This window comes from Lissotriton vulgaris, chromosome 2_1 (assembly GCF_964263255.1).
Source record: "Lissotriton vulgaris chromosome 2_1, aLisVul1.2, whole genome shotgun sequence".
Lineage (NCBI taxonomy): Eukaryota > Metazoa > Chordata > Amphibia > Caudata > Salamandridae > Lissotriton > Lissotriton vulgaris.
In genome coordinates, this window is record NC_141687.1 from 30,586,708 (window position 1) to 30,601,978 (window position 15,271).

Here is a 15,271-nt window from a genome sequence, read left to right on the forward strand (position 1 = left end):
GCATTTCAGCTGTCTTCGGCCCGGCTTGCTTGAATCCTGATGGTGCAATGAGCAAGGGACTCACATCTGAGTATACCCTTCCACGCTTATGGTGGACAAAATGATTCAGAAAAGGGGGTGGTGATGAACAGAGTGTCTGAATTAAGCAGACCACTCTTACCCAGTCCAAAGATCAGGGCTTGATCCATCACCGTTTTTTAGCTCACTGCACCATCCCAGCTCAGATCCTGGCTACATGCAAATTAGTCTGTCCCTGGCCCAGTGCATCATGGGAAGAGGGCAGACCAGACTACCAAGCCAATTCTTATACTGGGAAGGAAACAAGCTTCCGGGGACCGGTTTCTGGCATTTCAGCCGTCTTTGGCCCGGCTGGCTTGAATCCTGATGGTGCAATGAGCAAGGGACTCACATCTGAGTATACCCTTCCACGCTTATGGTGGACAAAATGATTCAGAAAAGGGGGTGGTGATGAACAGAGTGTCTGAATTAAGCAGACCACTCTTACCCAGTCCAAAGATCAGGGCTTGATCCATCACTGTTATTTAGCTCACCACACCATCCCAGCTCAGAACCTGGCTACATGCAAATTAGTCTGTCCCTGGCCCAGTGCATCATGGGAACAGGGCAGACCAGACTACTAAGCCAATTCTTATACTGGGAAGGAAACAAGCTTCCGGGGACCGGTTTCTGGCATTTCAGCCGCCTTTGGCCCGGCTTGCTTGAATCCTGATGGTGCAATGAGCAAGGGACTCACATCTGAGTATACCCTTCCACGCTTATGGTGGACAAAATGATTCAGAAAAGGGGGTGGTGATGAACAGAGTGTCTGAATTAAGCAGACCACTCTTACCCAGTCCAAAAATCAGGGCTTGATCCATCACCGTTTTTTAGCTCACTGCACCATCCCAGCTCAGAACCTGGCTACATGCAAATTAGTCTGTCCCTGGCCCAGTGCATCATGGGAACAGGGAAGACCAGACTACCAAGCCACTTCTTATACTGTAAAGGAAACAAGCTTCCGGGGACCGGTTTCTGGCATTTCAGCTGTCTTTGGCCCGGCTTGCTTGAATCCTGATGGTGCAATGAGCAAGGGACTCACATCTGAGTATACCCTTCCACGCTTATGGTGGACAAAATGATTCAGAAAAGGGGGTGGTGATGAACAGAGTGTCTGAATTAAGCAGACCACTCTTACCCAGTCCAAAGATCAGCGCTTGATCCATCACCGTTTTTTAGCTCACTGCACCATCCCAGCTCAGAACCTGGCTACATGCAAATTAGTCTGTCCCTGGCCCAGTGCATCATGGGAACAGGGCAGACCAGACTACCAAGCCAATTCTTATACTGGGAAGGAAACAAGCTTCCGGGGACCGGTTTCTGGCATTTCAGCTGTCTTCGGCCCAGCTTGCTTGAATCCTGATGGTGCAATGAGCAAGGGTCTCACATCTGAGTATACCCTTCCACGCTTATGGTGGACAAAATGATTCAGAAAAGGGGGTGGTGATGAACAGAGTGTCTGAATTAAGCAGACCACTCTTACCCAGTCCAAAGATCAGGGCTTGATCCATCACCGTTTTTTAGCTCACTGCACCATCCCAGCTCAGATCCTGGCTACATGCAAATTAGTCTGTCCCTGGCCCAGTGCATCATGGGAAGAGGGCAGACCAGACTACCAAGCCAATTCTTATACTGGGAAGGAAACAAGCTTCCGGGGACCGGTTTCTGGCATTTCAGCCGTCTTTGGCCCGGCTTGCTTGAATCCTGATGGTGCAATGAGCAAGGGACTCACATCTGAGTATACCCTTCCACGCTTATGGTGGACAAAATGATTCAGAAAAGGGGGTGCAGACCACTCTTACCCAGTCCAAAGATCAGGGCTTGATCCATCACTGTTATTTAGCTCACTGCACCATCCCAGCTCAGAACCTGGCTACATGCAAATTAGTCTGTCCCTGGCCCAGTGCATCATGGGAACAGGGCAGACCAGACTACTAAGCCAATTCTTATACTGGGAAGGAAACAAGCTTCCGAGACCGGTTTCTGGCATTTCAGCCGTCTTTGGCCCGGCTTGCTTGAATCCTGATGGTGCAATGAGCAAGGGACTCACATCTGAGTATACCCTTCCACGCTTATGGTGGACAAAATGATTCAGAAAAGGGGGTGGTGATGAACAGAGTGTCTGAATTAAGCAGACCACTCTTACCCAGTCCAAAAATCAGGGCTTGATCCATCACCGTTTTTTAGCTCACTGCACCATCCCAGCTCAGAACCTGGCTACATGCAAATTAGTCTGTCCCTGGCCCAGTGCATCATGGGAACAGGGAAGACCAGACTACCAAGCCAATTTGATATTTGATATTTGATATTTATTAATTTTTATATAGAGCAACTATCGCTCCGGAAGGAGCATCTTGGCGCTGAGCAATCAGAAGAAACCAACTTGATGGAAATGGGAATCATATGGCTGCGAGGACCAAAGAGTCGGGTCGGAGGAAGATCCAAGTCTTCAGAAGTTTTCTGAAAAGGGTTTCTGAAGGGGCGTGCCTGAGGTTAGGGGGAAGGCCGTTCCAAGCCTTAGCCGCCAGGAGTGAAAAGGTTTTTCCACCTTTCGTTTTGAGCTTAAACCTGGGTATGGTAACCAGATTAGCTCCTGATGACCTCAGGCAGAGCGATGGAGTGTACTGAGGGAAGCGCTTGACAAGATAGGAGGGGCCTGTGTTCTTAGTGGCCTTAAAGACAGTAACAAGGAGTTTAAAAAGGATCCTTTTATGGAGGGGCAGCCAATGGAGGGTGTTGAGGGCCGCCGAGGCTGAGGACCTTCTCGGAAGTCCGAGAACGAGCCTGGCCGCCGCGTGCTGGACGCTCTGTAGCTTCTTCAGGGTGGACTTTTTTATACCTGCCAGGAGACCATTGCAATAATCGAGTCTGGACAGGATCAAAGCCACGGCCACTGATTTCCTGGCGGAAATAGGGAGGAAGTCGAAGAATTTCTTTAGCTGTCTAATGATGTTAAAGCAGCACCCTGCAGTAATGCGCGCATGGTCGTCAAAACTGAGGGACGAGTCAAATTGGACACCCAGATTGCGGGCCGATAAGACTGCACTGGGAGGTGCCTCAGAGTGTTGGGGCCACCAATCTTTTGGAGAAAAAAGGGTGTCTTTGCCTAAGGGTATGATCTCAGTTTTGGCACTGTTGCACTTGAGGTGATTATTATTGAGCCATGCAAAGACTTGGGAAAGGCAATTCTGGAATCTAAGAGCGGCATCGGGGAGTTTTTTGTCAAGGGTGACGACAAGTTGGGTGTCGTCAGCGTAAGATGTTACAAGGATGCCATGCGATTCAATCAGGGTAAGCAGGGGGGCCATGTAAATATTGAAGAAAAGTGGGCTCAAAATGGACCCCTGGGGCACACCTGATAGAATGGTTCTTTCGCTGGAGAGAAAGGGGCCAAGTGAGACTGTTTGTGATCTGTTAGACAGAAATGAAGATATCCATTTCAGAGCGGTATCCGACACACCGATTTCGCGCATTCTGTGGATGAGGATTGCATGGGAGATGGTATCAAATGCTGCGGTTAAGTCGAGAAGGATGAGAACTGCGTGTTTCCCCTCATCCTGCAGGAACTTGATGGTGTCGGATAACTCGATCAGAGCAGTTTCAGTAGAATGGCCGGAGCGGAAACCAGATTGCTGAGGATGGAGAATATGATTGTTTTCCACGAAGGCTTTTAGCTCAGCATGTACTATTTGCTCGGTTATCTTGCCTAATGCTGGAAGTAGGGAAATTGGGCGCATGTTGGAAAGGTCTGTCGGGGGTTTATTATGCTTTTTCATTAGAGGCTTTACGATAGCTTTCTTCCATTCAGCCGGAACAGTGCCTGAGCTGAGGGATTGATTGATGATGGAATTGATAAGAGGGTTGACGGCCTCAATGAGGAGATGAAGGATAGCCGGGGGATAGGAGTCAGTAGGGGCTCCCGAGCGGCAGGTCATGATGGCCTTCTGGGATTGAAGCAGGGATACTGGTGAAAAACTGCAAAATGAAGGTGAATCAGTGTTGAGAAGAAGGGGAGGGGTGGCAGGGGGAGGGAAATCCTTGTGGATGTTATTGATTTTGTCAACAAAGAAATCAGCGATTTGGTTACAAAGAGTTTGGGATGGGGGGATTTCCAGTGCCAGGGCTTTAGGGTGGGTGAAGGACTTAACAATATTGAAGATGGTATGTTGTTTTTGATTAGCTGTTTCTATAGCTGCGGTGAAAAACTCTTTTTTGGCTTTCTTTATGTGTGACAGATATAGTTTCCTCTGCCGAATGTATAGGGTTTTGGAGGTGGGGTCGTATGTTTTCCGCCACTCTCTTTCAAGGACCCTACACGTACGATGGCTATCGGTGAGGGCCTGAGTATACCACGGGGCATTGGGCTTCCTTTTATGGGAGATTGGTTTTTGGTTGGTTGAGTTGGACTTATCCAGGACCAAATTGTTGATCCAGATGTGGATGTTTTTGGAATCTTGCGATACATCTCCTACAATAGTGGGAGGATGGGTATACTGTAAAGGAAACAAGCTTCCGGGGACCGGTTTCTGGCATTTCAGCCGTCTTAGGCCCGGCTTGCTTGAATCCTGATGGTGCAATGAGCAAGGGACTCACATCTGAGTATACCCTTCCACACTTATGGTGGACAAAATGATTCAGAAAAGGGGGTGGTGATGAACAGATTGTCTGAATTAAGCAGACCACTCTTGCCCAGTCCAAAGATCAGGGCTTGATCCATCACCGTTTTTTAGCTCACTGCACCATCCCAGCTCAGAACCTGGCTACATGCAAATTAGTCTGTCCCTGGCCCAGTGCATCATGGGAACAGGGCAGACCAGACTACCAAGCCAATTCTTATACTATGAAGGAAACAAGCTTCCGGGGACCGGTTTCTGGCATTTCAGCCGTCTTCGGCCCGGCTTGCTTGAATCCTGGTGGTGCAATGAGCAAGGGACTCACATCTGAGTATCCCCTTCCAGGCTTATGATGGACAAAATGATTCAGAAAAGGGGGTGGTGATGAACAGAGTGTCTGAATTAAGCAGACCACTCTTACCCAGTCCAAATATCAGGGCTTGATCCATCACCGTTTTTTAGCTCACTGCACCATCCCAGCTCAGAACCTGGCTACATGCAAATTAGTCTGTCCCTGGCCCAGTGCATCATGGGAAGAGGGCAGACCAGACTACCAAGCCAATTCTTATACTGGGAAGGAAACAAGCTTCCGGGGACCGGTTTCTGGCATTTCAGCCGTCTTCGGCACGGCTTGCTTGAATCCTGATGGTGCAATGAGCAAGGGACTCACATCTGAGTATACCCTTCCACGCTTATGGTGGACAAAATGATTCAGAAAAGGGGGTGGTGATGAACAGAGTGTCTGAATTAAGCAGACCACTCTTATCCAGTCCAAAGATCAGGGCTTGATCCATCACCGTTTTTTAGCTCACTGCACCATCCCAGCTCAGAACCTGGCTACATGCAAATTAGTCTGTCCCTGGCCCAGTGCATCATGGGAACAGGGCAGACCAGACTACCAAGCCAATTCTTATACTGGGAAAGAAACAAGCTTCCGGGGACCGGTTTCTGGCATTTCAGCCGCCTTCGGCCCGGCTTGCTGGAATACTGATGGTGCAATGAGCAAGGGACTCGCATCTGAGTATACCCTTCCACGCTTATGGTGGATAAAATGATTCAGAAAAGGGGGTGGTGATGAACAGTGTGTCTGAATTAAGCAGACCACTCTTACCCAGTCCAAAGATCAGGGCTTGATCCATCACCGTTTTTTAGCTCACTGCACCATCCCAGCTCAGAACCTGGCTACATGCAAATTAGTCTGTCCCTGGCCCAGTGCATCATGGGAACAGGGCAGACCAGACTACCAAGCCAATTCTTATACTGGGAAGGAAACAAGCTTCCGGTGACCAGTTTTTGGCATTTCAGCCATTTTCGGCCCGGCTTGCTTGAATCCTGATGGTGCAATGAGCAAGGGACTCACATCTGAGTATACCCTTCCACGCTTATGGTGGACAAAATGATTCAGAAAAGGGGGTGGTGATGAACAGGGTGTCTGAATTCAGCAGACCACTCTTACCCCGTCCAAAGATCAGGGCTTGATCCATCACCGTTTTTTAGCTCACTGCACCATCCCAGCTCAGAACCCGGCTACATGCAAATTAGTCTGTCCCTGGCCCAGTGCATCATGGGAACAGGGCAGACCAGACTACCAAGCCAATTCTTATACTGGGAAGGAAACAAGCTTCCGGGGACCGGTTTCTGGCATTTCAGCCGTCTTCGGCCCGGCTTGCTTGAATCCTGATGGTGCAATGAGCAAGGGACTCACATCTGAGTATACCCTTCCACGCTTATGGTGGACAAAATGATTCAGAAAAGGGGGTGGTGATGAACAGAGTGTCTGAATTAAGCAGACCACTATTACCCAGTCCAAAGATCAGGGCTTGATCCATCACCGTTTTTTAGCTCACTGCACCATCCCAGCTCAGAACCTGGCTACATGCAAATTAGTCTGTCCCTGGCCCAGTGCATCATGGGAACAGGGCAGACAAGACTACCAAGCCAATTCTTATACTGGGAAGGAAACAAGCTTCTGGGGACCGGTTTCTGGCATTTCAGCAGTCTTCGGCCCGGATTGCTTGAATCCTGATGGTGCAATGAGCAAGGGACTCACATCTGAGTATACCCTTCCACGCTTATGGTGGACAAAATGATTCAGAAAAGGGGGTGGTGATGAACAGAGTGTCTGAATTAAGCAGACCACTCTTACCCAGTCCAAAGATCAGGGCTTGATCCATCACCGTTTTTTAGCTCACTGCACCATCCCAGCTCAGAACCTGGCTACATGCAAATTAGTCTGTCCCTGGCCCAGTGCATCATGGGAACAGGGCAGACCAGACTATCAAGCCAATTCTTATACTGGGAAGGAAACAAGATTCCGGGGACCGGTTTCTGGCATTTCAGCCGTCTTCGGCCCGGCTTGCTTGAATCCTGATGGTGCAATGAGCAAGGGACTCACATCTGAGTATACCCTTCCACGCTTATGGTGGACAAAATGATTCAGAAAAGGGGGTGGTGATGAACAGAGTGTCTGAATTAAGCAGACCACTATTACCCAGTCCAAAGATCAGGGCTTGATCCATCACCGTTTTTTAGCTCACTGCACCATCCCAGCTCATAACCTGGCTACATGCAAATTAGTCTGTCCCTGGCCCAGTGCATCATGGGAACAGGGCAGACCAGACTACCAAGCCAATTCTTATACTGGGAAGGAAACAAGATTCCGGGGACCGGTTTCTGGCATTTCAGCCGTCTCCGGCCCGGCTTGCTTGAATCCTGATGTGCAATGAGGCTTCAGGGCCAACCGCCCGCCCAAGCCCCCGCTCGCCCCGACATTGTCCGTGCATGCCCATGCACGGACACGGACCAGGCCCCCCTCCCGCCCGACTCCCTCCCGCCCCGACTCACTCGCGCCCCCCTCCCGCCCCGACTCACTCGCGCTCCAACATTTTCCTTTAGTGCTGCCTCTTCCAGCTGATAGCACTGCGAAGGTCCTTCTTGCCTCCCCCTGCATCACACAGTCTCGCACTGAACTTTCCCTTTCCTTACCTGTGCCGCCGCTCCTCACTGTACAGCCACTCGTCACTACACCGCCGCTCCTCCTTCGTCGTCATCACGCACGTCGCATCGCGGTCATCACGCACGTCGCGTCGCGGCCAGCGCTAGGTCCCGGCCAGCGCTACTTTCAGGGGACTACTTTGTTTTCAAACTTACATTTTTTATTTACTTTTTTTTATTTATATAGCCTATGTCCATCTACACACCCTGACATTTTCATAGATGTATCGGGTGTTTAGATTGGCGCTGTGGTTCCCGAGTTTACCTGGGCAAAAGGTGCAAGTTCTCTCTTTATAATAGTAGTATAGATATATATATATAGTTTTTTTCATGCATTGTCTACATACAATGTGTGTTATTTTGGATATTATGTACTGTGTACACTGTATATGTATATATCTATTGTCATTGGTCCGTCCGGGTGCATCGAGGGAACGGAAAAAAGGGTGGAACTGATGTCATCATGCCAACGTAGGCCTAATAAGGAGTCAGTGATGTCAGTCGGAGTCGCGCGCAATGCCTGCTCCTATGACGTCGTCCACGCCAGCGTGCTACAAAAGAAAAAAGTACCCTCTGAGTACACTATTATTAATTCTCTCTGTAGATATAGCACCAGTCTTATTGTCAAATGTCACGATTCAGTAAATCAAAAATAGATAGTCCAAATCTTCTCCAATTAAGGTTTCAAAGTTTCTCTGTATTTATTTTCATGTCATCAGTCATTTCTTGACAATCACTTGTTCCTGGTACATAAGCCAACGCATGTTTCGTCGTGCGATATACAACACATTGACTTCCTCAGGGCTGCAACCAAATAAACAATACCCATAAGGTTGACACGATCTACGTATGGCTTTTTGATTAGTAGTGTGTAAAGTAAAGACACACAAACCAAAGTAGATTAGCTCTGCATAGTGTATAGGTTTGTAGAGAGAAGATGGAAAGATAGTTTAACCACACCAAGTATACAGTACACCCGTATTTAGTGAGTATATATCCAATTTTCCCCCACTGAATCTCCCTACCCTGGAATTACTAGCTCTTAGTGTCAAATCAGGCTTGCCGGATGATCCTGCCCCTCCTGACATCTTAATGGCAGCATCCCGGATCACCCTGCCCATCATTAGGGAGGTACTAAACGCTTCCATCTCCTCTAGCACTGTGCCAACTGTCTGGAAGCAAGCCATTGAAATTGAAATTGAAATTGAAGGTAATTTGTACCGCGCAACTAAAACCCTAAGGTGTCAAGGCGCCTATCAAAATAAATCAGAAAGGTGGCAGATCAGACTATGCATATGCGAGCGCGAAGAGACGGGTCTTCGGGGCTTTTCTGAAAAGCTGCAGAGTGGGGAGGGATCTCAATTCCATGGGAAGACCATTCCACCACTTGGGTGCAAGATTGGAGAAGGCTTTACCTCCCCATCAAGCTTTTCTGATACACGGGACTGATAGAAGAGCCTGATTAGAGGAACGTAAGTTCCTGCAAGGACTATAGCAGGACAGGATAGATCCGACTCCTATAGAGCTATTTTTTGCTAAGGTCCTATAGATTAAGCACAGGGTTTTGAACAGAATGCGGCCCTCCATTGGGAGCCAATGGAGCCGTTTCCTGGCCAGCGTGGCCGAGGTGCCCCGAGGCAGATCCAGAGCGAACCTGGCCGCTGCATTCTGGACCACCTGCAAGCGCTGCAGCAGGCTTTATTCAGTCCCGCATACAGCGCATTGCAGTAGTCCAGACGAGAGCCCACTAGGGCCACTGCCAGTTGTTTCCTAGCCTGCTGTGAAAGGTAGTGCCTAATCTTCCTCAGTATGCGTAGAACGCCCCAGCAGGTGGCAATAGTCCTGTTTACCTGTTGACACATACTGAGGGAAGGATCGATCACCACCCCAAGATTTTTAGCAGATGACGCAGGGACAGGACATGCACCAAGTGAGTCCGGCCACCAGTCAGTTGACCATACCTCCTCCTTGCCTCCAAACACCATCACCTCAGTCTTCTCCCCATTCAGTTTCAGTGAATTGTGAATCATCCACTGTCCAACCGCCTCCATACCAGATCTAAAATTGGAGGCAGTCGTAGTAACTGACCGGGAGAGAGAGACGAGGATCTGGGTGTCATCCGCATAGGAAACTACCTCCATCCCAAAAGATCTAATAAGTCTGGCAAGGGGGGTCACATAGATGTTAAAAAGGGTCGGGCTAAGCGCCGACCCCTAAGGGACCCCACATTGCACAGACAGGGATGGAGATAGAAACCTACCCAGCTTCACTCTTTGCTCTCGCTTGTCGAGGAAAGAAGTGAGTAGAGCCAGTGCCTCCCCCTGAACCCCAATCTCCCTCAGGCGAGATGTTAGCACTGAGGGAGAGAGGGTATCGAAGGCGGCAGTAAGGTCTAAGAGGATCAGGAGGGAGGTCTGCCCCCCATCCACACACATGCGGATATTATCCAGTACTATGGTGAGGGCAGACTCTGTACTATGTTCCCTCCTGAATCCATGCTGGGAAGGGTCCAAACAGCCAGAATTTTCCACGAAGGCAGCAAGATGTTTATTCAGATGGATTTCTAACATCTTCGCGGGGGCTGGGAGCAGTGAGATGGGGCGGAAATTCTTTAACACCCCAGGGTCGAGAGAGGGTTTCAAGAGTAACGGTCTTACTACCGCATTCTTCCACTGCTGGGGAAAAATGCCCTCCTTCATGGCCCTGTTCATGATGTCTACAAGAGGGGGTAAAAGTGAATTTCCGCACTGCTTTAGGATCCTAAGCGGGCAGACATCTAGAGGAGAGCCAGATTTAATTGTACTGAGAAGTATCTCTGCATCTTGTAGAGAGAGAGAGGGGAAGGATTCCAGGCACCATACCGAAGACTTCTCCGAAGGGCCAGAGTCCAGGACAGCACAGGCAGCGGGCTTGGTGGTAACAGGTTTCAGCAACTCTAGAGCGGTATAAATATCCAGGATCTTAGTCTGAAAAAACGTCGCAATGTTGTTGCAGAGCTCCTGTGACGCCATCACCGGATCAGGAGTCTGAAGGGTAGTAAGGGAATCTGCTATCCTAAAGAGCTCTTTAGGAGATGAAAGTGAGGAAGTTAGGGCAGTAAAGTATTCTTGTTTTGCCCTAATAACTTCTAGTTTATACTTTCTTATCAAGATCTTATGGATTTCCTTTTCCCTTAGATCCCAGCTGGTATGCCATAGACGCTCCTGTCTCCTGGCTTCCTGCCGGAGTAGTCTTAGATGCTCCGTAAACCATGATGCTGAAGGTCTTTTCCTCGCTGAATAACAAGGCATTATAGGGGCCAGAGAGTCCAAAGCCTCTGTAATGATCTTATCGTATTGTGAGACAGCCGACTGGACATTGTCCCCCAAGGAGGTAGACAAGCTAGTGATCCAGGGTGTGAAGGAACCTTCTGTGATATTATTCAGATTCCTACGTAATTCCGTCTTGCTCGGAATATTTCTGAAACCATCCAAGATCATACAGGACATAGTGAATGATACAGCCAAATGATCTGACCATGACAGAAAGAAAGAATCTTTTACTGTCAACCTCCGATCATTGGAAAAGATTACATCGAGATCAGTGGTCAGATCATTAATAAAGAAGCCCAATCTGGACCCATCCGACTTAGCCAACTATCGCCCCATCTCCCTGCTCCCATGGGTGAGCAAGGTCCTGGAAAAATATATCAACCAACAGTTGGTGAACTTTTTAGAAGACCATCACTTACTAGATCGCACTCAGACGGGTTTCAGACCAAAACACGGAACTGAGACCGCCCTCCTCATGGTTACCGAGGAAACTAGAAAAATCCTGGATCAAGGAGGATCAGTGGCAGTGATCCTCCTTGATCTAAGCGCGGCTTTTGACACGGTCAGCCATGACACCTTACTGAACCGCCTGTCCTGTACAGGGATTAAGGATAAGGCCTGGGCATGGTTTAAATCTTTTTTGGAGAATAGATCATTTAGGGTTTTTGATGGCGAATCCGTGTCCTCCAGCAGACCCCTAAAGAGCGGTGTTCCTCAGGACTCCTCTCTAAGCCCTGCACTTTTCAATCTGTATATGAGACCACTGGCCGATGTCGTCCGCCCATTAGGAGTTAAGATCATCTCCTATGCGGACGACACGCAGCTAGTGGTCTCACTGGCGCAGGAGGCAAACCGAACTGCGCCAGGCGGGCTTAGAGAATGCCTGGAGGAGGTGAGGAACTGGATGTCGTCATCATCCCGGAAGTTGAACGGGGACAAAACAGAGTTGATGCTCCTAGGCCCATCAGATCTGGCCCTCCCTCCCTCTCTGTGGCCCCCATGTTCAGGCCCCCCCCTCAACCCCCAAAAATAACATCAAAAGCCTCGGAGTGTGGCTGGACAATTCGCTATCTTTCAATGTCCAAGCCACAAAACTTTCAGCCACCTGTTTTGGCATCATGAGGGTGTTAAATAAAATATTTCCCCTCCTTCCCATGGAAGCCAAACAGGTAGCCATTCAAGGTCTTATTCAATAACGCCTTGATTTTAATATTGCACTCTATCTCGGCGCCCCAGAATACACCCTACGCAGGCTGCAGATCGTACAGAACTGCGCAGCGCGCCTTCTGCTCAAAATTCCCTGCAAACACTCAGTCAGTGCCGGATTGATTAGCCTTCACTGGCTTCCGATCCGGCAGAGAGTTTTGCTTAAGACACTATGCATAGCCCATCAAGCCTTCTGGGACACAGGACCCAGCATCACACGCGACCTGGTTACTCATTACACCCCAAACCGAAGTCTCCGTCCCAGCCAGACCTTCTCGGCAGTGGTGCCAAGAATAAAAAGATCCAGAACTGGCGGAAGGACGTTTATATACAACGCGTCCAAAACCTGGAACACCCTGCCACTCCATCTCAGAGCTAACCCTAACCTCACTGAATTCCGCTAGCAATTAAAGACCTTCTTGTTTGCATCCACTTACTAACTGCCTGCCTTCCCCCCCTGCCCTTCAGTAGACTCTGGTTATCCTAGCGCTTGGACGCCTCTGGGCAACAATTTGCGCTCTACAAATTCACAAGTTTACAAGTTTAACCTTATACCAAAGGAAGCATTTCATTATGCTAAGTTCCATGCAATAAAACTCAAGATTCACCTAAATATCCAAAGTTTCCTCAAGAGTGATATCCTCCTCTGGGTTCAACCATATGTCAAATCTAAGAGAAATATAATAACCAAATTTAAATCTGTACCCTCTATATCAATCCTTTCTCACATTTGGATACCATATAATGATCCCATGGATAGGATCTGGGGTTCTTCACAATGGTCCTCACCGCCACTTTATTTAAGCCATCCCCAAACTAACCAATAACAATAACTCAAGGTCGAAAATTTCAAATCTATTACCTCTTTACGCCACATCTGTGTGTGTATACTTTATCCTCCTCTTCAGTATTCAGATACTTGCTTCCAATATCGTTCTAACTACAATAAACATAAGACTCTCATATATTCATGCGTATAGATCTGTCGTCTCATCCTATTATTATATGCACCTACACTCACCATACATGTAGAGATCCTGAGTTGAAAAGTCCCCAGACTTCACATATATATTCGTAATCCCCCGACTGCAATAAAAGATACCTTCAATTACTTTCTGGCAATAACATCTCTTGTTCTTTCAAACACCGAACTTCTCACGCTATATAGCACTCACCCTCGGCACGCGACACCTTAAATTACGGGGTCCTCAGTCTTCTTCGGGCAGTAACTATCCTCACTACTCCGTACGGCGTTCAGCACAGGCGCCATCTTTTAGTGTTCTATTTATCCTCAATAAGCATGGGTGCCATCTTGTAATGGGTCCGTATATTTAAAGTCAAATAACGCTATTGGTTCTTACTCGTACTGGTTTTCTACTATCCTTAATTCTCAATATGAACCTCATGTATCTATTAGTCACTAAAATTATACTCACAATCATGTTTTATCTTTATCTAAGATCAGTCACTCCATATTAACGCCTTTACTACTATTGTTATTTTCCATGATATGCTGGCCGCCATCTTGGAGAGTATTAATTATCACATTGTCTTGTATTTCATGTGCCCGAATTATCCATAATACAGTCATACAATTCATAAATATTATCGACCACTTTTTTCGGATCTTATCCTTAAATATCCACGACTAAGTCCTTACATTATCCATTCCAAAGTAAATCATCTTGTATAGAGGGGATGAAGGTGTAGTAAACATATATCAAAGATTAGTCAAAATACAGGGTTTGAAAATATCTAAACCCATGATATTAGTTCATTTTCAGGGGATGGGGGAGTGAGAGATTAAAGAATTGTCCGTGCATGCCGGTCCGACATGAGTCACAATCCCATATCAATTCTCCCATCAATTCAATATGTTTCTAACTGTCAATACAATTGAAGACTGTGTAAAATCTCATTATTCAATGCAATATATACATATCCATTAAGTATCTGTGCATAATAGTCCGTCATGAGTCACATGAATATATCAGTTCTCCCATCAACTTAATACATTTCTATATGTCAATGCAATTGAGGGCTATATACAGTATATACATATAAGGGGCTGTATCTGAAACAATTATTATTCAAATTGGTATATACATTCCAATCTATAATATTATCTTCCAATATATTAAATCTAATGATGTCAGTTATATGAATATCAGCCTAGCCAGTAGTTTCTCATTGAGACCTCAATATAAGGTGATCGACAAGGATTTGTACATATAAACTCTTTCATATTTTAAACCTTTCTGTACATTTCATTTGTTACAATTCACTCCATCAGTATACAGATCTGTATTAACCTCTGATAGATATTAATATATCAATTATCATATTAACATTAAGAATTCCATTACCATCTTGTGTGTGTATTTACAATTCTGAAGCAGTATCTCTTAATCCTGTCCAAGAAAAAATTGATATTCATTATCAATATTTAATCCTTTTTCAACTTCATAATCCAAATTACCTCCCTGCGTCTGAGTTTCAGTAATCTGTTTTCCCCTCGAGGGTCCTGTGTCACATAATCAATGCCATGATAGCTAAATTGGTGTTCTTGTTTCTTCTCACTATTTTGTATGAAATGACAGCAATGGGATACCTCGTATGCTCGAAAATGCTCTGTCATTCTATCTCTCAGCCTCCTGATCGTGCTGCCTACATATATTTGTCCACATGTGCATGATATTACATAAACCACAAAGGCGGTATTGCAATTTATGAAATTAGCGTTATTTGACTTTAAATATACGGACCCATTACAAGATGGCACCCATGCTTATTGAGTATAAATAGAACACTCAAAGATGGCGCCTGTGCTGAACGCCGTACGGAGTAGTGAGGATAGTTACTGCCCGAAGAAGACTGAGGACCCCGTAATTTAAGGTGTTGCGTGCCGAGGGTGAGTGCTATATAGCGTGAGAAGTTCGGTGTTTGAAAGAACAAGAGATGTTATTGCCGGAAAGTAACAGTAAGATCCGTAGAAAGTGGTCGATATTATTTATGAATTGTATGACTGTATTATGGATAATTCGGGCACATGAAATGCAAGAGAATATGATAATTAATAGGAGCAATGTA

The 15,271-nt window shown here is 46.9% G+C and overlaps 1 protein-coding gene across 1 annotated transcript in view; it reads left to right on the forward strand.

The window, feature by feature from the left end:
- Positions 1-15,271, forward strand: part of LOC147729496 (adenylate cyclase type 10-like) — a 573,747-nt gene that overhangs the window by 168,840 nt on the left and 389,636 nt on the right. The gene's annotated exons all lie outside the window — the stretch shown is intronic.